Source organism: Misgurnus anguillicaudatus, chromosome 22 (assembly GCF_027580225.2).
Source record: "Misgurnus anguillicaudatus chromosome 22, ASM2758022v2, whole genome shotgun sequence".
Classification (NCBI taxonomy): Eukaryota; Metazoa; Chordata; class Actinopteri; order Cypriniformes; family Cobitidae; genus Misgurnus; species Misgurnus anguillicaudatus.
Genome location: NC_073358.2, coordinates 36855971 through 36883353, shown reverse-complemented (window position 1 = coordinate 36883353; position 27383 = coordinate 36855971). Strand labels below are relative to the sequence as shown.

The following is a 27383-nucleotide window of genomic DNA, read 5'->3' as shown; positions in this document are numbered from 1 at the left end:
GGCGTTCTGGTCTGAAAACGAGGTGTGGTTAGATCGTTAAAATAGGGCCCTTAGTGTTTTATAAGTTGGGTTAAAGTGCCACCTAGTGGATAATAGCGGAAATATGGATTGCCGTAAAAACTTGGGTTTGTAATAGAGGTCGACCGACAGGGTTTTTTTCTGTCCGATTCCGATATTTAGAAATCAGGGCAGCCGATGACCGATATATGATGTCGATTTCTTGGCCGATATGTGTGGCCGATTTTCTATTAGTACATAATAATCAAAATGTCGTCAATATTAGAAGATAATTAAAATGTAAAAATGTCACTATTTATCAGTCCTTCCAGAAAAACGTGGAGTTTTTTTGTGATTGTTGCGGGCAAAAATCTTCGATTGTGCGGCACGTTTTCTTAAAAAAAAATGCGATGGAATATGCGGGATATTTATGCTATTTATGCGATGGAATTGCGGGAATTTGCGAAAATTGCAAAAACTGTGGAAACTTGCAAAAGCTGCAATGATGTTCACGTCACATAATCACGTCACTTCATAACGTTCCCATGGCAATAGAGGACACGGCTGCGCTTTTGGGAAGTAAATGCAACATTTTTCAACTTTCTGCTATATATATATGTGACTTTTTGCTACAAAAATGCGGAGATTATGAAATCATGCAAGCCCCGCATATTTTGTGCGCGGAAATATGTAATTAATGCGGCGAAAGTGCATCGTATTTTTCTGGAGGGACTGATTTATGTCAAAGTATTTAAAAAAATGATGACTGTTATTTCTGAAGAGTTTTACAACCTCCTCCGCACCATGCATTTATCAGACACAGATATTACCTGACACTCTGCTGTCATCATTTCTTGCTCTTTGATCAGTTTTTTACTATGGCTTTTATTGCTTTGTAGTATAAAATCCTTCTTTGGTAGACCTGACACAAATGGTGCTAAATAGCACTAAAAGTGGTTCTTGGCTCGTAATCATAGGGGAACCATTTTTAGTGCTACATAGCACCTATGAAGCACCTATGAACCATACGGGGGTCATATAGCAATTTTGAATTTTACATCCAGTCGCATATGTGCCATCAGTAAATGTGACCTTTTTTTGTGATGTGACACTGAATTTAAAACAGCACATTGTACTTTCTGCATCTATCATCAAGTATTTATTAGTAATACAGTGGAAATTAGTTGAAATTTGAATATTTGGTTAGCATGTTGATTTACAGTGTGTGCCCCTAAATTTTCTGCTTGCGCCCCTAAAATTTTCATTTGGGGTCACTGTGCTCCTAGTGAAAAAAGTTAGTCTGGGGCCCTGCATATGGTTCTACATAGCACAGTATGGTGCTACACAGGTACTTTATCGGTACTATATGGCATTTAAAATGGTTCCTCTACGATTACGAGCCAAGAACCACTTTTAGTGCTTTTTAGCACGGTTTGTTTTTAGAGTGTGTAACTGGAAGTAAAGAGGTTTTGAGAAGGGAAGGAGATTTGTGTTTTTAATTAAAGATTATGCGGGCACATGAATTTTAAAAAAATAATGAAGCTCACAGATGAGTCATTTGTAAAAAAAAAATACAATATTCCAAAACAAATGACAGTTTTTAATTTTAATTTCATTGCTACTTTAAGTTATATCCATTTTATACATCACATACTAAATTTCATTGTTCCACCTTTCGTGACCCCCTCATGCCGCTGTCTGACCCAAGTGCCTAGATCTCAAATCACCATCTAGCAGCAGTAGATGAAATAACAGGCGTGAATTGGAAAGGTCCTCCCTTTGGTAAAGCCGGCAGGGCTCATGGGAGGGATAGTTTTTGACAGCTGAAAATGCCTAACAGAACCCAATGCTGCTCTCAGCAGATTAATGAGCTCACACTTCTGCCAGTGTATTTTTCTGATAAAAGCTTTTGCTTTAAACCCCGTCACCACAGAGACCTTAGAAGCTTGTTGCCGGAATAGCCTCAGTCGCAACATGACTTTTTTAGTACGTATTTAAATAAGTACACAGCAACAGCAGCCCGGAAAACATGTGCTTTGTAACTATTAATGAATCTATTGATTTCGTTAGAGTTGGTATCTACCTTGGAAACATTCTTCCTTTCACAAATTGTCACGACAGATTGTATCTAAACAGATGAAAGTCTATTGATAACGGCCAGCAACACGACTAATCAAAACATTTGGGGCAGATTAATTTATCTTGGCAGCTTTAACCTTCAGCTCACACCAATCCACCAAAGCAATCCTTTCTCATTCTGTAGCATCACTTTTATTTACAAAGAAATGGCGGTAGGAATCAGATTCCAACCAGTCTTTCACATTATTATTCCCCATCTAGTAATGGCAGGGGTGGTCCAAGGTTTATCCATCTATTCATTTCTGTCTGGATGGCCCGTTTAATGGTCAAAGGGAATACAAGGACTGTAATAAACACCATTATATTTTTACAATGCGGTGGACTTTTATGGCACTATTCCTATTAGCCACTAATTGCCAGGTTGCCTTGGTAACACACTTGGCACAGAGAACTAATGTAAAATTTATGTCAAGCAAGCATGGCATTTCCTACACTTGCCCTGTAATAGTTTCACCCAGCTTGGGGATCAGGGGCAACATACAATAAAAATAGATCCACCCAGCAAGCAGTGCCAGGATATAGATGTTTGTTATTTTGTTTATAGATGTTTATTTATTTATATCACTATCAACAGTTTGCTTTCTTTAAGTTTACTACAAAATATAGAAATGTGAAACAGTTGCTGGCATTAAAATGGATTAGTTTACCCTGTTTATCTCATATTTGTGTTTAAAAGATTCATTCGGTTTTTGAAGGTTGTTATATTTTTTATTACTCTGTTAATATTGTGATATTTTACCACACAATAACTGTATATTGATATTATATGTATATTAAAGGAATAGTCTACTCATTTTCAATATTAAAATATGTTATTACCTTAACTAAGAATTGTTGATACATCTCTCTATCATCTGTGTGCATGCACGTAAGCGCTGGAGCGCGCTGCGACGCTTCGATAGCATTTAGCTTAGCCCCATTCATTCAATGGTACCATTTAGAGATAAAATTAGAAGTGACCAAACACATCAACGTTTTTCCTATTTAAGACGAGTAGTTATACGAGCAAGTTTGGTGGTACAAAATAAAACGTAGCGTTTTTCTAAGCGGATTTAAAAGAGGAACTATATTTTATGGCGTAATAGCACTTTTGGGAGTACTTCGACTCGCCTGAAAAGTCCGCTCCCCTTCTCACTCTCATAATGGGAGAGGGAGGGTGTTACTGCGCCGAGTCGAAGTACTCCCAAAAGTGCTATTACGCCATAAAATATAGTTCCTCTTTTAAATCCGCTTAGAAAAGCGCTACGTTTTATTTTGTACCACCAAACTTGCTCGTATAACTACTCGTCTTAAATAGGAACAACGTTGATGTGTTTGGTCACTTCTAACTTTATCTCTAAATGGTACCATTGAATGAATGGGGCTAAGCTAAATGCTATCGAAGCGTCGCAGCGCGCTCCAGCGCTTACGTGCACGCACACAGATGATAGAGGGATGTATCAACAATTCTTAGTTAAGGTAATAACATATTTTAATATTGAAAATGAGTAGACTATTCCTTTAACACATGATTTGGATAAACAGAAACTGACTGTACCATTAAAGGGATAGTTCACCCAAAAATAAAAATTCTGTCATCTTTTACTTACTCTTATGTTGTTATAAACCTGTATACCTTTCTTTGTTCTGATGAACACTCAGGAAGATATTTTTGCGAATGTTTGTAACCTAACTAATTAGAAGACCCATTGATTTCAATAGGATTCTTTTTATATGGAAGGCAATGGGGCCTCTGATTGCTTTTTCACTTTGTTATCATCAGAACAAAGAAATGTATACAGGTTTGTAGCAACATGAGAGTGAGTAAATAATGACAGAATTTTCATTTTTGGTTGAATTATCCCTACTTTTGAAATAGCAAATTACTTACAACATGAGGGTCAGCATGCACTTATTTCTATTCAAAATCAGAACTAATAACAAGCGCAGAAAACCACAAAGCATTGAAATCCAGTGCAGATAAAGATATAGCTTGTTTGTTGAAGTATTTTAGTTAATTTGTTTTCAGGTCTGTTTAACACATTTTAGCATTTTGAAATCCTTTTAACAGATTTTCTGTAAAAAAATCCATCTGGGCCTACACATAGCTGACAATTTATTTGCATGTAATGTGACAGACTAAATATATGCACAGCTGCCAAGAACCTTAAAATGTAAAAATATTCTGCAGCGCATTTACACATCCTGGCTATTAGTTTGGCCCAGTACGTTTCTCAATCTCTCTCCTGAGACACTTTCACATTTTTTAGAGTTCTGCAAAGTGTTTTGATAAACTAAACACTTTGCCATACATTTTCTCTAGCTGCCCATGTAATTATGCATCTCCAGAGGATTCTGACCGGTGCACATAATTGTAGATACATTTAATAGATTTGCATATTCATAGGAAGTCATTTAGCCCTGAAATTTTCATAATTAAGGAAAAACGAATGTCACCAAATAATTGTCCCAGGCATTTTTTTTTAACACTTTCATAATCAGCTCATCTGCTTCTACGTGAGAGAAATTCTTGTATCATTCAAATAGGCCAATTAGCGGTCTTCATATCTCACGACAGCCCTTATTAGTCAGACAAAAATTTTCGATTGGGTCAAGAATAGCTTGGGCTTCATGGTCAAAGCCTGCGGAGTTGAAGGGGCAAATAAATGTGCTAATTCATAAACCATGCATGTGTTTTATCAAGTCCCCTTGAAAGATGAACAACACTATAAAGCAAAGCAATAAGTGTCAGCAGATGAATCCGTTTTTGTTTAATGAAGGCTTTTATAAACTTGTACAGGACTGTAAAATTAGCATTAAGTATTTCCATCATAGTTGTCTTGCGGATTTTGCTGTCAACAAACGCTTTATATTTGTCTTTTGAAGTTTTGAATGTCACTAAGGTGACTTCTAATATACGATAACATTCTCATAGCCAGTATGTGGCAGATTAAATATCCACAGTCATAAATCTTCCCTGGCATTTATAAGATAGTTGCTATTCTCTTTTGTAAATCGTCTGAGATGAGTGAGAATTGCTCTTGTCCAGACTTGTCGTGTTTTTGCTGTTTAGTCATCTGTCCCTGTAGGAGACTTACACATACAGTGTAAAAAATAAAAATTTGAGTTAAAATTCCAAGACAACTTGCTGCACAGTTTTTTTTAGTTTACTCAACTTTTGGGTGATGTAGTTCACCCAACCTGTTTTACTGAGTAATGTAAACACTAAGAGGCAGTTTCCTGGACATTGATTAGACTAGTCCTAGAATAAAATAAATGTAAGAGCTGTCCAAACAAAGCCTACAGCGAACGGCCGGTTTGGACTACAGCCCTCTACTTCCTGCTTTAATGAAGTCAGTAGAACATTTTTTTGACTAAACTCCGCCCACAGGAATACGTCCCTTAATTAAATAGACTGCCTTAATTCTATGTGGCATTGATTCAACAAGGTGCTGAAAGCATACTTTAGAAATGTTGGCCCAAATTGATAGGATAGTATCTTGCAGTTGATAGAGATTTGTAGGATCCACATCCAGGGGACGAAGCTCCCGTTCCACCACATCCCAAAGATGCTCTTTAGTGGGGGCCATTTTAGTACAGTAAACTCATTGTCATATTCAAGAAACCAATTTGAAATGATTCGAGCTTTGTGACATGGTGCATTGTCCTGCTGGAAGTAGCCATCAGAGCATGGGTACATGGTGGTCATAAAGGGATGGACATGGTCAGAAACAATGCTCAGGTAGGCCGTGGCATTTAAATGATGCCCAATTGGCATAAAGTGTGCCAAGAAAACATCCCCCACACCATTACACCACCAGCCTGCACAGTGGTAACAAGGCATGATGGATTCATGTTATCATTCTGTTTATGCCAAATTCTGAATCTACCATCTGAATGTCTCAACAGAAATCGAGACTTATCAGTGTCGAGTGGTTATTTCAGTCAAAGTTGATCTTCTATCAGCTTGAATCAGTCGGCCCATTCTCCTCTGACCTCTAGCATCAACAAGGCATTTTCGCCCACAGGACTGCCGCATACTGGATGTTTTCCCTTTTCACACCATTCTTTGAAAACCCTAGAAATGGTTGTGCGTGAAAATCCCAGTAACTGAGCAGATTGTGAAATACTCAGACAACCATGCCACGCTCAAAATTGCTTAAATCACCTTTTTTCCCATTCTGACATTCAGTTTGAAGTTCAAGAGATTGTCTTGACCAGGACCACACCCCTAAATGCATTGAAGCAACTGACATGTGATTGGTTGGTTAGGTAATTGCATTAATGAGAAATTGAACAGGTGTTCCTAATAATCCTTTAGGTGAGTGTATTGCGCACTGTAAACACAATCAAAGCTTCAAAAACACAGAAAGAACTGTTTAACTGTTTATGTTGTTTATGTAAATTTATTTAATCACATCATATTTAAAACATAGCATTAAAAATTCAATAGAGAGAATAAACGTGCAAATGTATTATCACTTTGAATGAAATAAGACTTTGTTCAAAAGTAAATAATAATAATGCAACTGTGTTTGCATTTTGTCTCTGACAAAAGTAATCATACTTTCTTTTCATCGACATTTTGGTTTATTAGGTCCACTGTCTGTCTTGGTTTTCCCTGCTGGTGCCGAATCTCCAGTTTTCTTTTCATTATGTGTCAAAAACGTATCCATTGTTAACTTTTAAACCTGCTACTGCCTATACCGCCTCTCCACATTAAAGTTTTTGTTTCGCTTCAATTAACATTCTGACGGTAATTCATTCTTGTAGGCTATGGTTTCATGTGCCATTTTCTTCACAGTCTAATGTTGTTTTAAAGTTAGGCTTATATTTAAATGTGTCGTTTTGAGTGTATGGTCAATAAATAAAGGAATTAATCGAGATCACAAAAATGACCAAATTTCCTCCCGTTTCTCACCCAGCCCACGCTTTGAGAAACGCTGAATTACACCACCAAGTTGAACCAACATAAACTGATCAGGCAATAAGCACATTTTTTGACTTTACTCAACTAGTGACTTAAGTTCTCTCAACTCAAAGGATTATGACTGTATATCCATAAAACTAATCCACACAAGTTGGATCTAATCCAAGTTGGGGCAATTTAGTATATTCAATCATTTCAGCTAACCTGCATGTTTTTGGACTGTGGGAGTAAACCACTGATCTATATAAATGACTGGATTGCGCATGACATCACAAAAAGGTCTCCTGAGCAAAGACTTTGTCTGACTCAGCCCTAGCTTGAACCAGAGACCTTTATGTTGTGAGTGATGCGCGCTTACCCACTGTGACGCCCTCTAAACTAAACATAGTTCTCATTCATGGTAACAATGAACAAACATCATTCTTTCAAAAATAACTCTAAATACTCCTTACTCGTTTACATATATACAGTATATATATATACAGATATATACAGATAGCATAAGCAGCATAAGCAGCAGAATTTCCTACGGCTATGAATCAACATTATAAGCAAGCGTATTACTAATGTAACGTACAGAAAACGGTGCTAAGTTACTCCAAAGAAGGCTGACTCCCCGGGTTGAAAAACCCCCTAGGAGAAAAAAGTCCTAGGAGGAAAAAATCCTTGGGAGATATATATATATATATATATATATACTTGTATATCTCCCAAGGATTTTTTCCTCCTAGGACTTTTTTCTCCTAGGGGGTTTTTCAACCCGGGGAGTCAGCCTTAATACTTATATATCTCCCAAGGATTTTTTCCTCCTAGGACTTTTTTCTCCTAGGGGGTTTTTCAACCCGGGGAGTCAGCCTTCTTTGGATTAACTTAGCACCCTTTTCTGTACGTTACATTAGTAATACGCTTGCTTATAATGTTGATTCATAGCCATAGGAAATTCTGCTGCTTATGCTATCTGTATTATGTTATGCTATCTGTCGATTTTTCTGTGTTTTTCCTTGCTTCTATTAATGTGAAGCTGCTTTGAAACAATTACCAATTGTGAAAACCGCTATATAAATAAAATTGAATTGAATACAACATATAACCAACATTAACAACATAATAGCAGAAACAAACCTAGCAAATATTAAAACAGTAATTGTTTTAAATAAATATTCCCCTACAGTATTAAATTAAAGTTACTTAATAATCTTTGTTGGAAGAACATTTTGAAGTTGGATTTTTTACAGTGTTCATACGTTTTTGGATTTTCCTCTTTTGTAGGAAGAACAGCGCTTACAAACCTTTCTTTTTACCTTTGCCAACATCATTTTAGTATTTCTTTGTCTAACAACCCCTTTTGTCAGTTTTTCTCTAACAGTATGTTACGTTGACCCTGTTTCGGCATGTCTTATTTTATCCATCTTGTAGTTCAAACCCACCACATTTTGTTTTTGCTCATTTTCTGCTAAAGAAAAGCTGTTTTGATCTCAAACTACAGAAAGCAGCATCACAGTTTAATTGCTGAGGATTTAATGATGGAACCTTTGACCGGCAATTGCTGTATCCTGTGATGCGGTAATTTGAGGGTTCTGATTGGACGGACCTCAGATCGAGCCATCATTGGTGATTCGTAACCGGTTGAGGTATTTAGACTCTCATTAGAGTGTACTCCAACAGGGAGACAGTGTATTTTAATCGCAATGTAATTGTACAGTTTATTTCATCTTTTTCTTTAGTTTTTCGTCTGTGAGGTGCAAGGTGTAGTTGAGACTTTAATTGGCTGTTAAAAGCTGAAAAACACTTCTCTTATCTCGACAGAGTGTCACTCTGCGTTTCGGGTCGTGTTCAAGTGTCATTGTAGTGCCATCTAAGACTTGTTATCTTACCTTGAGTTGAGACAAAAAAACGAAATGGAGTACAGTTACAGGAAAGGGAACGTTGCTCTTTTACAGCTAAATTCAGGAGATGACAATATGACGGAAAAGTCGGTTTTTCCCTTCTAAAAGTCCATCTAATCTTGCAAAGTGTTCTGATGTTTTTCCGACTAGTGTATTATTGACGTTTTACTTTTGTTATTCTTTACCGTCCTAGTAATGTCAAAATGTCAATGTAATTGTTTAAAAGAGTTAGTTCACACAAAAATGAAAACTCTGTCAACATTTACTCACCCCCATGCTGTTTTATACCTGTATGAGTTTCTTTATTCTGTTGAACACAAAAGAAGATATTTTGATAAATAATGGTAACCACATTTGACCCATACAATGGAAGTCAATCCCGTCAGCTGTGTGGATACCATCATTTATCAAAATATCTTCCTTTGTGTTTAGCAGAATAAAGACAGTCATACAGGTTTAGAGAAACATGATGTTGAGCAAATGATGACAGAATTTCAATGAACTATCCTATATCCTGTAATTCACACTAGCCAGCGGATAATTCAGACCCTAACTGAGTCTAATTACATTAAATGCTAAATAAAATTGACATTTCACTGCTAGTTGTATACTTATATAACTGTGTGACAGGTAATATTTCAGGCATGTTAAGAGTAGATTTGTTTTACAGAAGTTTTAAAAAAGGCAAAGTAGTTACTTTGCTTTAGGGAGAGTTTTAGTAGAAGGACTGATTGATGGTTTATGCAGCAATACATTTTATAGACTTGACAGTGAGATATTATTGCAAGCGCTGTTTATGAAAAATTCCCCTCTGGCAAAACACATGTGTATGAGGTTTTCAAAAGACAGAAGGCAGAATAAATGAATAGGAATTTGAGAGGTTTGCCACAAAAATGGGATGGGCATGGAGAGAATTCACAATATGAATTACAATGATAGGTAGTTTTTGAAGTACAGTAGTGAAGTAGTTTGCGTGTGGTTTCAGGAAGTTAGTCTGTAAACTTTCCTTGCAAGGAAAGTTATTTTGTGTGAAAATGATTGTGTAACTTGTGTCTATAAGTGTCTTGTAGGGCATACAGATGAGATCAGGGGAATAAAACATAATTAAGGATTAGTGTTGGATGTGTTGAGCTAATACACTGTAAAAAAATATTAATAAGGGCACCAATTATCTGATTCACGATTTTACATTTCCTTTGGTGTGTAAGTGTGTATTAGTACACGTAAACGATATGCAAAAGGTACAAATCCCAAATTAAACGATGACGCGTTGAAGCGTAGATATTTTTTCTTGGACTACAACAGACACACAGTTAACTTCCTGGGACAGTTGACGTTAGCCTGGCTCCGCCCTCCTACGTGATTCCGCTTAATTTTTCATTTAGCGATTGCCTATGGCAGATCCTGAGTGACTCTGGGCAGATCCAATAGTTTTAAACTTCAACAGAGGACCCTCCTTAACGGAAGTAACGCTTTGCATTGGAGCGTGGCCAGACTCTCAAATGAAATGAATGTAACTTACGAGAGTCTGGTTGGACCAGGCTAGGTTGACGTGGACACAACGGTCATTATCATAATTCTGCCCGCTTCTTAAGGGGGTCGCACACCGGACGCACAGCTCAGCGCCGCGTCGTGTCTAGGACAACTTGGTGGTATCGTACACCGGAAGTGCACATTAAATAGCGCAAGCTTAGTCAGAGCGTCTACTTCAAAATGCTAAATATACGTTAGCAGCCAATGTTAATCGTTAATGATTTGGGACAAATATGATGTTATTTAATGTTAAACTATGTGAGTGGCACTCTGTTGCGCGATAGGGATTTGAGCAACTTCCAGAGTCGTAGCTGGGCGCCGCGGACAGGCGCCACCAGTCGGCACCGGTGTGCGTATGCTCATAGAAAACAATGTGCTACATTTTTTTAGAATGGCGCCGGGCTGAGCTGCGCGTCCGGTGTGCAACCCCCTTGACTTACAGCCTGTAAGTAAGTAGTCTATGTTTTCATATTTAAAGAATTTACTACTGACAAAACCATGACTCAAACACAAGTTTTGTGCAGTGCAGAGTAGTAGCACTTGTTGTTTGTCGTTTTTGCGATCACAAATGCGGACATGGTTTCAATATTTTAGTAATACTTACCTTTTACCAATCTGTTATGTCCTACTCAAGCTGCGCTGATAAAGTTGATCGATCAGCTTGGTCATCTGCATTTTCTGGATCAGATTCGGCTTGTATTGATTAGGTAGTACAGACGATATTAACTACCATCAGTATTGCATTGAGAGCTAATCTTCCAAACATGGTAATGAGCGTCACATTTCTTGCTGACGTCAGAGGTATTCAGGCCAATGGTAAGCTGGCCAATTGGTGACACAATGCTTTTTAGATATACATATTTTTTGGAGCTAAACAGCCCCTGGTCACAATCCAATTTCTTTATATGCAAAAAAAAAAAACTAAATAAATGAGAACCATATTTACTTTTTTGTGTGAACTGTCCCTTTTAACACGCACTTGCTGTGTGACTGTTTTTGACTAACATGTTCAGTCATATCTGAATCTAATTGGTGTTTGGTGGCAGCTCGCTGGGTCCTGTGGGCTGATGGCTCCAGATGGGGCAGTGAACATTAAGAGATCAGCCAGTGGAGGTCTTCCTGAGAGAGGGAGGAGACCCAGCGGGAGGGTCATCCCATCCCCTGTATCCTCCACAGCGCCACGGCGCTCCTGTTATCCTTTTGCCTTCGGGGCCAGGCTCAGCCATCCAAGTTTAAAGGAGCACAGAAGTGACAGTCCAGTGGTCTCACTGCAAAGAGACACGCACATATCTCAGATATTCATAACAAATATTCATACCAATTGCACAGTCACGTACCTCAGAAAAAAATATAAACAGGCCAGTACAAACAGGCTTTTCATCTGTCACAAGAGACACACCAATGAGATATGCCTGGAGGACACATACATATTCTAGAATTAACTCATGCATATGTACACATACAAATGCTCACAGTGTAGTTCAGATTTACTGTCGTATACGTACTATACTGTACAGCAGTGTTTATACATAGGATGAAATGTGATTTTAATGAATTCATACTTTTCAGAACCATTTCACAGTAGGCAATACAATGTCATTTGCTGACTGGCAGGTGGGAATTGGTTTCATATTCACACTCGTCAATTTGCAAATCAGATCTGGCACTGGCACAGCAGAAGAGAATAGCTTTGACATGAAATGCTTCTCAGTTTCCCACTGCTTCTTAACTCATCTGTTATGTTTTATTATGTCTAAATTAAGCCAGCTGCAATGATTCAGATCTTCCCCAGATACAATACAAGACAGATTTGACCGCATAAATTATTTGTTATGTTTTATTGGCTTTTGTAAATGAACTATATTAGTGAATTCTGCTTTGTGATGTTTTGTGAATACGAATCAGTTACTATACATCTGCTGCATGCTGGTGGAGTGACACCGTGAGATGTCCATGCCAATTCATACTTTAAAAATGGTTGGGTTATTTTTGACCCATAATGGATAAATATTTGACTGAACACACGCTGGGTTAAAGTTCACTCAATGCTGGGTTGTTTTAACTAGGGGTGGGCCGATACGATATTCAGTAGTGCTGTGTTCAAAATATTGATACGACGATACATCGATGCGCGCATCGATACAGCGCCTTCCGTATCGATTCGGATGCACTTTTGAAAGTAACGTGATGAAACGCTGTTGATCCATATGGAAAGGACGCATGTGTCCTGTGGAGTACGTAGAGTTAAGGTAGCGGGGTATAGTTTCACTTTGCGTGTCTTTCTCGCTGGCGCACGTGTCTGCATAGCGAGCCGCGTACTCGCGCTCTCTCTCTTTCTCGCTCGCGCGCATATTTAAAATCAATGAGTTCAGTATGAAAGCGCAGATATCTTAGCCTATACTACAGCAAAGGGCTTTATTAGCCACTCTCTTATCAAACAGTACTAACCCATTTGAGAAGAACAAAGATTTGCATGTGAAAAGTGTACGTCTAGAGATACAGAGCTACTTCAAACTATAGCTGTCACATTAATAATCTGTTTTTTACTAAATAGTATTAACTCTGACTGGATGTTTATAGATATGTTCAAAGATATAAAATAATTAAATGAGAGACAAATATAATGCCTAGAGTAAGGCACTACCTTTGTAAAACTGCTTTAAAAAACACAAGTACTAACTCTGGGATTTTAAGCATTTCTATGTTACCCCAAAAGCTAATAAATGAATGGCAAAAACACAACTGTTACAACACTGCTTATTCAATGTACAATAAACAGATAATAATAATAATTATGTTACAAAAGTCTGAACAAAAAATGTAATTCAAAATAGTCTTGTATCATGATGCACATCGTATCGGGACCCTTGTATCGGGATACGTATCGTATCGGGGAATTGTTGGCGATACACAGCCCTAATATTTAGTATTGATATTAGACCGGTATTGATGAAAATTGCCGGATCGAATATTGTAGAAGTCTGGGAGTACAATCCGATCCAATACCAACACAGACCTTGTCATGGCAACTTGGGGTAAAGCGCGACTTACTGGGCAACATGAATTTGCACAAAGTTGCACTTTAAATTGTCCAAAGTTACACCTTAAATTGAATTTAGAATTTTTGTGCTGACAAACTAAAAATGTTGCTACTAGAGCTTGTTTGAAACATTTTAATAAAAATGAAGCAGCAGTATTGCACAATGTTTGAGTTCTGTAGCTCTGTTTAAGCTTTTTGTACGGCTAACAATTGTGTTATTTGCAGCTTAATTGATTAAAAGGCCGATAGAGATGGTATTGGATCGGTATCTGTATTGACAGACACTCAAGGTTGTGGTATCAACATCGGTATCAGACATGAAAAAATGGTATCGCCCCAGCCCTAGTTTTAACCCAACTGCTGGGTTATTATACCCCATGGTTGCATAACAACAACCCAACATTGGGTCATTTTTAACCCAGCATGTGTTCTGTCCAATATTCACCTATTATGGGTCAAAAATAACCCAGCCATTTTTAGAGTGCACTGTAAATTCCTGTCAGTCATTTACGTTTAAGGCGTTTATCAGGTAGATCTTATTCAGAGCCACATACCCGCATATCAAATCTTGCCTTTGCATGCATTATTTTCATTCAGAAGTACTGACATACTTGCATTCTGCTTGTGATTGCTTCTTTATAGATTTATAGATTCTTTATGACTTTTTCTGTCTGTCTTATTCTTACATTCACACATTTTTACCCACTAGCACAATGCAGGGTTCCCACCTTAAAAGTTTGTGAATCTGGGGTGAAAAATTCAAGGCCCTTGGAAGTTTTTGAAAATATACATACATAGATACAGGCCATTGAAAGTGCTTGAATCTATTTTATGCAAGAAGTGTTCTGGATAAAATATACTAATTATTCCCTGTGTAGTGTAGGATAATATCATAAAAATTCTAGACGTTTTAAGCACACGTGATAAACTGTTCGCTTTAAATGCTTATATCTTCTGCATGCGAATGTTGATTCATACCAAAATGCTTTTTTGCATAGTTGTGTTTGACACATGAAAACGTCTCGAGTTACGTATGTAACTGTAGTTTCCTGAAAATGGAACGAGACGCTGCGTCTCCCTTACCATACTTCCTGCGTCCCTATATCGCCGTCTTTGGCAATATTTCAGATAGCGATATAATTCCTGGCTCCCGTGTCACCCTGTCTTTGTCGTTAAGCCTCACCATTGGTTGAATTTGATATACACATTCAGACGCACCTGGAGGCGTCCCCAAAGTGTCACCACAGTGATGCAGCACGAGTTCCTTCGAAAGGGAACTGTAACAATGTATCTTAAAAGGTAACACGATGTAACCTTGCTCTCACTTGAAATGTGTCCCCACATTTAGTCCTTGAATTTGAGGGTATTGGACCTGGAAAGTCATTGAAAGGTCCTTGAATTTAATGGTAACTAAGGTGTGGAAACCCTGACAATGGTACGGTGTTCATGTTTGTCTTGTTCTAAAGTTGTGTTTAAATGAGTATGTGCTTATTGGACTGCACAATATTTTCTGGTTGTATTACAATAAAGAAACTGAGAAAAATATACTATATACTATACTATATATCTGTAGCAGGAGAGTTTAAACAGTAATGCTTTGCACCTCTAGTGGTTAAGCCTAAAGACATAGGCTATTGGCACAGTACTGCACACTTTTTTTAAATAACGGCCTTATTCTTCAACATTCAATAAAAATGGCATTAGACATTTATTGTCGATCTAAAGTCCTGTATGTGTGAATAATTCCATTAGTGGTGCAAAAGCCTGCGGGTTTGATTCACAGGGAGCACACATACTTATAAAAATAAATAGCTTGAATGCACTGTAAGTTGCTTTGGATGAAAGTGTCTGCCAAATGCATAAATGTAAATGTAAGTCGGAATGTTCATATATTGATCTTGCTGAGAGGGTTGTTGTGGGTGGGTGTGGAGTTGTTGTGAATGCATGGTGTGTCTGTTGATGGCTTATGGTGTTAAAAGTGGGATTAGCAGGCAAAGAGAAGGAGAAGAAGGGCAGGGGAGAGAATTTAACAGGCTGCAGGTGTAAGAAGTGCTGATCATGTGGTGGTGGAGCAGTAAGTGGATTTCGCAACCTGTAGCAAGAAAAAAATGAACCACTTTTCTAAGGTCATACGATTTCTATGCTTGTGGTCTTTGTATAGAATCTGACATCTTGATTGTAGCCATAAGATCAAAGAGAACATGGGATTCTTGGGGTTAAAAGTTTATCCTTAATCATGCTGCTCTCATCGAGCCTTTGTAGTTTAGCTTTTGTCAAGTTTGCTCTGGCTTTGCATATGTAAGCTTTTTTGAGAAAAAAGTCTTTTGCTTCCTCTGTCATCAGATTTACTCAGCTTTGTGAACAAATGGTAAACTCTGCCCGTAGGCGTCTTTCATTTGCATATTATTTTAAATATTTTATGTCATGAGGGGAAATATTTTGTGTGTTTAGAGGGAATATTTAGAGTAATGTTAAAAAAAGAGATAGATTTGACATCTTCAGTGTTTAGGCAGTTACTAAACAAATAAATACTTTATTTACTTGATTTAAAAAAAATAAATCGTCATCTACAGCAGGGGTCTTTAGTGAGTCAGGGCCCAATTGTGGGTTGCACAGTGGGATATACCAGCTTGATCTCATTAAAATTCCTTTATATTTTGCGAGTTTGCTAATTCGTATGAAGTTAATTGTGCAAAACGTAAGATCATCATAAAAAACTAATGAAACCCACCCCTAACCCCAACATCAAAGGTATCTACAAATCATACAAAAATTTACCAATTTATACGAATTAGCCACCTCGTAAAATCCGTACGAATTTCCATAGCGTTGGATATACAGTGACTTGGCTGTTGCGGTGAATGTCACAAAAACATTTTAGACTAATTAATGATTAAAAGTATTTGTTAGTTCAACTTAAAAAAGTAATATAAGGTTACCTGGAGTTAAAGAGCACATATCTCATTGCTAAAAATATTTTGTGTATTTAGTATAATACAATGTGTTTGCGTGGTTTATGGTTAAAAACACATTATTTTCCACATGCTGTACATTTTTGTAGCTCCAGATTTCACTCTCTTCCTGAAACGCACAGATTTAAAGTTTTGTGTCCCTGATTGGTCAGCTAATCTGTACGTTGTGATTGGTCTGAATACCTCTGAGTCAGCAGGAAATGTGACGCTCCTTACCATGTTTGAAAGATTTGTGCACAATGCAAGTTAACTTACAGGCTGTGAGTCAAAAGCGGGAGGAATTATGATAATGTCGGTCTTGTCTACATCACCAATCTCAGGAAGAAAACTGTTGTCTACAGTCTGTGTGTTTGTTATAGTCCAAGAAAATAGATTTACGTTGGAGACGATAACTTGCGTCATCCCAGGGTTTCCAGCAGAAAATTTGTTGGTTAAGGTGGTAGGGTTGGGTGAGTGGGCGGGGCAGAGGGTGGGGCAATCAAATGGGCGGGGCGTATGCGTCATGATAAAAATTTAAATATTTTTATTTAAAACACTCAAATAAAACTTAATTTTGAAGAAACTATGACAGAAAATGAACACATACTAGATTATTAATGAATTAAATGTTAAACATAAGTCCACTTACAGTTCTCACGGACACGCGTTTTATCAACTGGCTATCCTCCAGACATGACGGACCACGTCTTTATCTCATTTCGGCCATGTGGCGCACGTGCACGCTGGCGGTGTAAAGCGCGTCCACGCTATTCTCTGAGATGTTTTATCAACTGGCTTGCTATCCTCCAGACAGTGATGGTCCGGACCACGTCTTTCTCATTTCGGCCGTGTGGCGCACGTCCCCGCTCCCAGTGTAAAGCGCGTACGCACTATTCTCCGAGATGCACTTGATGGCCTTTTGTGCAGCAAAATTATTTTTTATTTTTTTTGGTCGACCTAGTTAAGGCGGTAGGGTTTCCAAGCTTAGGTGGGCCGCCTGAACTGAAATGTGCTGTGGGAAACCCTGCATCGTTTACTTTGGGGTATGTACCTTTTGCATATCGTTAACATGTACTAATACGCACCAAAGGAAATGTAAAATCGTGAATCGGACCATTGGTGCTCTTTAATTCAACTCAAAAATTAGTTGACTCAAAAATTAGTTGACACAATATTTTTACACTATTAAATTTATTGTGAATCAACTAATATTTTTTAAGCCAAATCAACTGTACTATCTAACTTACTTTTTTAAGTTAAACCAACAAATCTTTTTTTACAGTGTTTGACAAGGATTTTGATATTTTATCATAAGGTTTTTCTTTGGAATTACATTTAAACTTGTAAAACATTCTTTGAATGACGTGTATATTTTCATTTAAAATATTTAAGTTGATCCTGGGATAGTTTGTACCTTTCTAAGTGGGTTGTGCAATCAAAGGTTTGGGAACACTGTCAGAAAAAAATTCTGCTCTTTAGCTGTCACTGGGGCAGTACCCCCTCAAAAAGTACACTTTTATACTTCATATTAGTTTATATTAGTACCTCTTAACTCATCTTTTACATATTGCTACCAAATATGTAATAGGTACATACTGGTTCCAAAGTGTATATATTCATTTAAAATATTTTTGTCTGTCCTGGGATAGTTTGTACTTTTCTAAGTGGGTTGTGCAATGAAAAGTTTGGGAGCACTGTCAGAAAAAATGGTCTCTTTAGCTGTTATTGGGGCACTACCCTTCAAAAAGTACATCTTTGTACTTCATATTAGTACCTCTTAACTCATCTGTTACATATTGCTACCAAATATGTGATGGGTACATATTGGTTCCAAAAGGGTGCAAATTAGTACAGAGGTAGATATTGGTATCAAATGTATACATGTCTGTACCTACACGTTACATATTAGGACCTTTTTAAAGGGTATTGCCACAGTAACAGCTAGGGACTGTTTTTTGACCATTTGTTTCTGATTTTATATGCAGTGAACTATAATGAGCAACTATGCACAAAATGTGTGCAGTGAACTTGAACTATTGAAGCTAGTTGTTCCCTGCATACAGTATATTATAGTGCCTCGGGGAGATTACTGTACTTATTTTACAGTTGCTTAGGTCCGGGATATTTGTGTATGTGTTGTTTTGAATCTATATGTTCTGGCAAGGGAACTATTTCTCTCACAGCTGCTATATAGATATTAAGAAACTCTAAATGAGATTCTTACAGCAAAATATAGTGCAAAAAGAATTATTACTATATTAAATACAAAATATTGTAAAAAAAGGAAAAGCTGCATCAATAAGACGGTACATTCACCAGCTCAGTCAGGAGGTGGTGTTATGTGGAATATGTTTTATGTGATGGCCATCTAGTGTCTGAATAGATGCATCACACAAAGAAAATGTTTTCTGCTCACAGAGAGTGCATATAAGACAAATAATATGTGAAGAGAAATAAGTACATGCAGTAAAAATGAGAAAATAATAATAGACTTGAGGACATTTAAATTGGGGTGGTGATATCACTGCAGGGGTAGTCGTCGTATAAAAAAAGAAGGATTACATACAAAAACTCAGATGATCAAAACAAGGACTTGATTGTCAGATGGAATGCTTATTGTGCCAGCTGTGCACATTAGCATAAGTAGTTGATGCCAGTGGTGTTGAATTATTATCGTGAAACAAGAGCTTGCGCAGTCCCAAAAGTATCTAAGCAACACGCACTCCCACAAACTCTTCCGATGCTGTTTTTTAAAATAGCAACAGAATCGCTTTGGTGCAAATTCAACCATCTTTAATACAAAGTGACATGAAGTAGCACGAGAGGCCAGCGGGTGGGCGTACCTCCCATTCCTGCTCTTATGAGTGCTTGGGGTTCAAGGAATATATTTCAGTGTTCATTCACTTAGATAGCACAATGTTCGCATAATGCCAAACAACATCACTAATCTTTTTAAGCAATGCGGTATTACAGAAATACTGCAAAGTTTACACGTGGGAGAAAAGTTATGCAGCATGATTATGTGGAGTTTATGTGGATTCTGCTAAATGGAGCTTTGACACGATACAAACCACGATGCATCTTCGCAGTTAGACAGCTCTGATACACGAGGCACATCACAAATAATCACTGGCCTTTAACAAACTGAAGAACGCAAATGGCTCATTACTGCGATGACCGAAGAGCGTTTGATTTTTGGGGCCCGCAACCACAAAGCATCCATTACAATAAACAGAATGTCCAAAGCTCTAACAAGCATATATTTGATATAATTTGAGCTTTTCTGTTGAGTACAAACGAGATGCAAATGTGATGTCGTTGGTGTGCCAGCGGTTGTCATAATGTGCTGAAGATGCATGAGGTCCAAACAGATCTATAAAGTGTAATGAGATTTAAAAGATTGTTTGCCAGAAAACAAGGATTTTCTCAAAAAGTGGCCATGCAGAATGGATTCGGTGTGGCTTTTACAATGAAACAACAAGGGTGCAAAGTCCCCAAAATTCTGCAGAGATTAAAGGATGATGCAGTGGGTTAAGAGTATTGGGATCTGTGACTGTTTCAAATTGAATGGGACTGGCACGCCTGAACTAATAAGCCTTGCAACCTGAGCTCATTAAGTGACAGTTCTCACCCTATCATCCCTTCTGAATAATGATAGGGGTGCTGTTGTTTTGTAGTCTGAGTTCACCAGAATGTGCCACCCTGTAGAATCAGCCTATTGATCAGTTGCATGTCTAGTAAATCTTTGTCATTCAGACCTGTAGCAATTATAGTAAATGTTACATTTACATATTTGGCAGATGCCAAACGAAATAAATTACATGATATACATTTTATTATTATGTTTGTTCAGCCTTTTGCACTGCTAATGCAAGGCTCCACCACACAGGAACACAAAATTAGGGATGAACCTATTTATCAGGTTTAAAGTCACCATATATTCTTTCCCAGGCAGAAACAAGTCTCCGGTAGCCCCGCCCTTGCACCATTCCTCATGACGGGAAGTAAAGGAAGGTCGTTTTGAGGAGGGGAGGAGATTAGCGTTTTTCATTTTGATTATAAGGGCACATGAATTTAAAAAAAGTAATGAAGTTCACATGTAAATTATTTATAATAAACACTACAATATTACATACAAAAGTAAAAATAGTCAATTTTTATTTCATGACAACTTTAAAAATAACCAATGATTAGGGCAGATTATATTCTGCCCATTAAAGGGTGTGGAAAATTGAATCAGAACTCATGCTGAATTTATTTCCTGTTGAAGGTTACGACAATACAGTTTACATGCATACACCATAAACATTGCAGTCTGATTAAAATGTTCGATTACATGTACATTCTATATAATCCGAACGTCTGCGGAACCGCACAGCCAGGTTTGCCAAATTCGCATATCAAAACCATCCCAATGGACATTCAAAACTAGCCCAAAAGCATCCCAATGACTAATAACTTATGAACAAAATCCTTTCATCTTTAACCCGTAAAAACAACCCACATAGACCATTTAAACAGAAGCCCAAATCTGAACTGAAAAAAGCAGAGGACTTGGCAGCATCACGCGGCAGACAGCATCTCTTGTCGAGTTCACGCTTTATCTCTGGATAAATGTACAAAGCTGAGTTGGTGATAGTTGTTCTTAAAGGAAAACTTTTACTATGTTCTTATCTCAAGTTTTTAACAAATTAATACATACCTATCTTTTTTTAATGCATGCACTTTTAATCTTTGTACAGCGCCTCATGAATGTGTTAGCATTTAGCCTAGGCCCATTCATTACTATGGCTCCAAACAGGGATGAATTTAGAAGCCACCAAACACTTACATGTTTTCCCTATTTAAAGGTGCAGTGTGTAATTTTTAGAAGGATCTCTTGAAAGAAATGCAAAATAATATACAAAACTATATTGTCAGGGGTGTATAAAGACCTTTTGTTTGTCCGGTGGTGGCTACTGTGGCTTCTTTATGCATTTCAAAAGTGAGGGTTGGGCAGTGGACTGAGCCGTTGGTTGCAATTCACAACACTAGATGCCACTAAAGTTTACACACTGCACCTTTAAAGCGTAACTAAACTCCTGGTCAGAGCCTGACTCCACCCACTGGCAATATTTGAAAAATGCAAGAAAAGTGGGCAGATCCCTACGGAGATAGAGGGGACGAACTAAGTGTGTGGTGAGATCGTAACAAGGGCTTGGTCAGCTTGATCCTGCTTACGTCACGAGGCATTTTTTGGACCCAACATCCAATAGGAAAATTCAACTGCAGTAGCCACCGTTCAACCTGAAGAGGGCAGCACTCAGACGTTTTTACACCATATATTGTAGTATTGAAACACTTTATTCCCAAATGTCAAAACACTTACTAAAATCAATGAACAGCACTAATAAAGCCCCATTCTTACAGATCATTAACTAAAAAAAGTTGGTTCAAGGTTTAGTTACTCTTTAAAGACTGTTACATGAGTAGTTACACGAGTTAGTATGGTGGCACAAATTAAAACTTTTGTTTGGAGCCATAGGAATGAATGGGCTAGGCTAAATGCTAACACATTCAAGAAGCGCTGTACAAAGATTAAAAGTGCACGCATTGAAAAGATGGTATGTATTAATTCATCTAAGTTGAGGTAAGAACATAGAAAAACATTGAAAAACGGTGGTGTTTTCCTTTAAGAAGTTTTCAGATTTTAAACATAATTTACAAAAGGCACGACGATATTTGATTTGCTTTATGTAGCCTAATGTTATGAAAGTATACATAGAATGTACTAATAATGCGTAAATAATAATGAATTGCCATTGCCTTGCTATTGCATGTTTCTGTGATGAGAATTATGTGATACGTTAATAAGAGATTAACATAAGACGTGAACTTAAGCACAAATGTTCTGTGTGCGCAGTGTATTTTTGCATCCGATTAAGAAAATACTATGATTCACATGTTTACATGCATACTTTCTCCTGCTGACCGGATAACATCTCGGAGTACACCATCCCTTTCAATACGATTGAAATTTGCATCCGATTGACCTCAGTCATATTGATTAAATTGTGTACATAAAGGCTTTTTTAATACAATTGAAGCATCAATACCATTGCAAACGGGTTATTTGGTTGCATGTAAACGTACCTAATGACCACAGAATTGCAGTTGGTACTCTGTGCACTTTTAGCATTTCATGACATAATAATTTAAACCAAGGCATAAAATATCAGCCTTTGAAGACACCTGGTCCCCATTTTTAACATTTCTTAACACAAAAACATAGCTACAAGCCGTGTACGTTACCTGTCACACATCTCCCTCTTCCCTCTTCTGTTATGTAAGTTTATTTATTTTCTTTCATAGGCACACACTATTCATACTCATGCATAACATGTTTTATCAAACCCTTTTTATACCCTAACCGTGACTAACGAATGTGAACCTCAAGATCATTGTACTCAACCATCAATAATACGTTCTTCTGTCAACTGTCTTGTCTCTCTGTTATCTGTCTGTCATCTTGTCACCTCTTATATGTTATGTGTTACACTCTGTATGTAGTGCTGTAATCCCCCTCCCCTTATGTGCCCAGGGTCTCACTATACCTGTTGAATGGTTACGGTAGGACAAATAATGGACTGTATATAAGTAAATCTATTGACTGTATTGTGATATGTTGTGTAAATAATTTACTTTATTAAAAAATAAAGTTGTCCCCTGAAGAGGGGGGGGGGGGTGATGGTGGGCAAAAAAATAAAACCGTAAAAAAGGCGTAAAAATGAAACTATCAGTATCTCTTGATGTCATTGTAATTAATCAAATAGCAGTTTCAGCACCGAAATGTTGTATCAGTGCATCCATACACCAAATGGTAGTTGTGGTTTTAAAAATGTTTTTTTTTTTATTGTTTTGTTGTTGTACATGATTACAAGAAGCAGCAGGTATAGTACAGTGTTTTCAGACTAAATTGTTATTTTCAGAGCAAACTTGCAGTGCTTTGACTCACACAATAAAAGTCTCAGTGAGGTTTGTGAGAATTGCCATTTAGCAGAAAAGCAAAATAGAAAAACATTTTAATAAGGCATTAGATTTAGTCTCTGTTTTGGTGAAGAGATTTGTGTTACTCCAGCACTGCTGACTGCTGTAATTTTATTTAAATATTAGATATATTTGTATATATTATTAATCAACAAACCATCATTCGTTATTTTACAGTACTGATTATAAGATCATATCTTGAACTGGTAGAGGGCAACCAGTACTTGTGTAGCTGTGTTAATAGCCTATTCCTGATGATAGCACTAATTACATATTTGCATGCACACATATGTGTCCCTCCCTGCCTGTGAAATCCAGCCTAAAGTCTAATCATCGATTATGAGATTAGTAGCATCAAAGTTTGGTTTCTTTCATTGATTTCAATCTATGACATGGCCAAACTTAGTCAATATTAAAGATAACGAGGTTGTATTTTCACAGAATGTTATTTACATCATGTAGGATGGCTTTATAGAAAACAGTAAATCATAAACAATGACTTTACCTGGCAAGGTCACATACCGATTCTAATAAACATATTTTCCACACCACTGTTTTACGCCTAGGAGCTAGTGAACTGCAGTTTGTAATTGCTTTTGTGTATAGGTCATGGAGTAATTAGAGGCTGCTATGCATTGCTTGTTTGTGTTCATCTGTGCATGTGAATGTGTATAATGCAGAGCATTGAGTTGATGTGATGGTGTGCAATGCATGTTGAAGTCATTGTAAATGCTTTCAGTTAAGTGGGTTAGAAGATTGTCCCTTGACCCTAAGCTACAATCACTTCTCACCAGCCTGATTGAGGTCCAGTGTTTCGGCTTGTTTGTTTTTAAATAGTATGTAAGGGCTTGTTTGGTCACATCTAGACACGTGCCATCAAGTGTTTTTCTTGGTATTGTTATGTACAATGGTCGTGACAGTGTGTTATAACTATTACAAGATTAGCCATCCAATGAAAAAGGTTTTGTGTGAAATGGGAAAACACGTATTTCTTAAAAAAAAATCTGTTTCTATTTTTACTAAATTTTCATCTTTAAAATTGTAATAAGTATATTTTCAAAATTTTCCAGCTCCTTTTCAGCTTATTTTCCAGCTCCCTAGAGTTAACATTTGATTCTTAGGGGGCGTGCACACCAAAGCTTTTACGCCCACAGCCGGCGCATGTTTTCAATTGTTTCCAATGGAAGCTTGGCGTTTTTCAAATTAGCCAGCAGCTAGCGGTTTTCTTCCGCTCTGAAAATCAGCGCTCTGCATTTTTTCCCCGCTTAGCTCTGAACGCCAAGAGTTGAAAAATATTCAACTTTGGGTGAAAAGCTCCCCTCATCAATTTCAGTTCTCACACGGCTGTCCAATCACAGTGGATTGCGCTAAAAAATAAGAGTTTCGATATTTTTCCTATCTAAAACTTGACTCCTCTGTAGTTACATCATGGACCAAGACCGACAGAAAATTCAAAGTTGGGATTTTCTAGGCAGATATGGCTAGGAATTATACTCTCATTTCAGCTTAATAATCAAGTACTTTGCTGATGTAACATTGCTGCAGCAGGCGTAGTGATATTAAGCACTGCCTGAAAATAGTCCCCTTGGTTACTTTCAATAGCAGGGGACTATTTTCGGGCACTGCGTAATATCACTACGCCTGCTGCCGCCATGTTACAGCAGCAAAGTCCTTGATTATTACGCCGGAATGAGAGTATAGTTCCTAGCCATATCTGCCTAGAAAATCACAACTTTTAATTTGCTGTCGGTCTTAGTACATGATGTAACTACAGAAGAGTCAAGTTTCAAATATATAGGAAAAATATCGAAACTCTTTGGTTATTTTTTAGCGCAATGCTAATGGTCCAATCAGATCAATGGACTATGCTAAGCCATGCCAAAAGTGGCACCGCCAGACCCGGAGATCAGATGAATGGATTCCAAAATGGTAAGGCTATGTTTACACCTACATGATTATTTTGGAAAACGGAGACATTTACCTTCGTTTGCGCCCTTCGTTTACACGTAAACGTAGATTTCGCCTCTGAAACCGATTCTTTCTAAAAATTGGCCAAAGTGAATATTTTGAAAACCTTTTTTGCACGGTTGCATGTAAACTGAGACAAATGGATGTTTAGGCGGCCAACGTCAGAGTATGCGCCAGAGCTCGCACCTACGTCAAAAGTGCGACCTATGTTTACATGTGACTGCTACTCTGAACGCTTCCATGTTCACAATTATGTTCATGCAAACTCATTTCGTGTGTTTGTAATTGCAAATACAGCTGCTCCATTATGTCGAGGAGCAGAGACGAGTAGACGCGCAGAAAAAGCAAGCATTTGACGCGCGTCAAAGGCAAACTCCGCTTCTTGTGTGAGGGGCAAGTGCTATGCGGTTGTCCGTTTGCAAGATGACTGATGTTGTTGGTGCATTTATCAAGTGAGTTACCAGTTTCTATTTGGTAACCTTACTATCGGGGTAAAATAAACGGCGCGGGTCGATAAATGTCACGTGACTCAAAAGTGAAGTGTGTATTACAACTTACCAGGTTGCCCAATGTCCTCACTGACACTCTTCCAAGTGAGGTCCTTTTTATTCCTGTCTCTATAGAAATAAGAACTTGTGTCGTATAGCTCCGGATGACTGCTTATGGACAATATCAAGCGTTGGTTGAATGAGTGACTCCGGGCAGGGCTGCCACCACACCAGCAAGCATGCTCCATTCGCACAAAAAGATGCACAAAAAGCACCATTCGCGCGTACCGCGCACAACGCTCAATTCGCGCCTTTCACGAGAGCTTCAGGCGCGAATGAGGCGGAAACGCGTCTTCCACGTTGCGCCGAACGCCTCTTCCATGCCGCGGGACCTCCTGACGCGCGTCAACGCATCTTCACATTGACTTGTGTTTAACTCTAGGGGAGCTGGAAATGAGCATATTTTCAAAAAAAGTGGAATGTCCCTTTAAGGGGCATTTTCCCGGACAGGGTTTAGATTAATCCAGGACTAGGTCTTAATTATATTTGGACATTAAAGTAATTTTAGATACATACCATAAAACAATTCTGGTGTGCATCTTGACACAAAACAACGGCACTGATATATGCGAATATATTTTTATATTAAGGCAGCTCAAGCATGCATTTTAGTATGGGACTAGGATAAGCCTTGTCCGGAAATCCGCCCCAATGACCCAAGTGATAAATGCGTAGAGTGCTTTCATGCCCTCTTTGTAAATCTTACACACAATCTCTGTGTATCTGTGAGCTTCTTGCTTGTGTTGTCAGATCTGATTGGAGGACAAACCTTGTTGCTCATACCTGCACATTAAGCCTAATCTCACAGTGACATGGGTAAACGGAGGTTGCCATGGTTACACACCTTGCCCCGTAGGGTTGCATAATCTTCTCACGATCTCAAGGTACCACGGGTGACAGGAGAAGCATGCATCCTAGAGGGATGCAGGAAGAGGCGGAGCCTCCTACTCGGTGTGGTACTTAGTATTCCATCCAGGTCTCCATACACATCTGCATGGCCAGGTGATGCCAGTGGGAGTGTGGGTTTTGATTGTTGAGGTTCATTATTATTACTGTTTGCTCTTCTGGGAAGCCGTTGTAACGATAGATAATGGTTTAGAATAGTGTCTGCATTTGCATGCCATTCTCCAAATACTTTCGCTGCACCATTTATTTGCCTAAAAAATCATTTCTAAGAAAAGCAGACCGTAGAGCACACGGTGTATTATTAAAACCATTCAGTGGAAGAGGAGTAGTAAAAACCAATGCCCTGAAGAGCAGTGTGATTTTATTTAGCCTCTCTCCTCACTCTGTTATTTCGCAAATGGTCAATGCGTCAAATGACGGAAGAAGCCAATGGAGGGGGGTGCTTCAAAAGAAGAGAGCGAGGAGAGGGTAACAGAGGAG

The 27383-nt window shown here is 38.0% G+C and overlaps 1 protein-coding gene across 9 annotated transcripts in view; it reads left to right on the top strand.

Annotated features, from left to right (window-relative positions):
- The window catches only part of trpm3 (transient receptor potential cation channel, subfamily M, member 3), a 177955-nt gene that overhangs the window by 8384 nt on the left and 142188 nt on the right, over positions 1-27383 (top strand). The window lies entirely within an intron of this gene.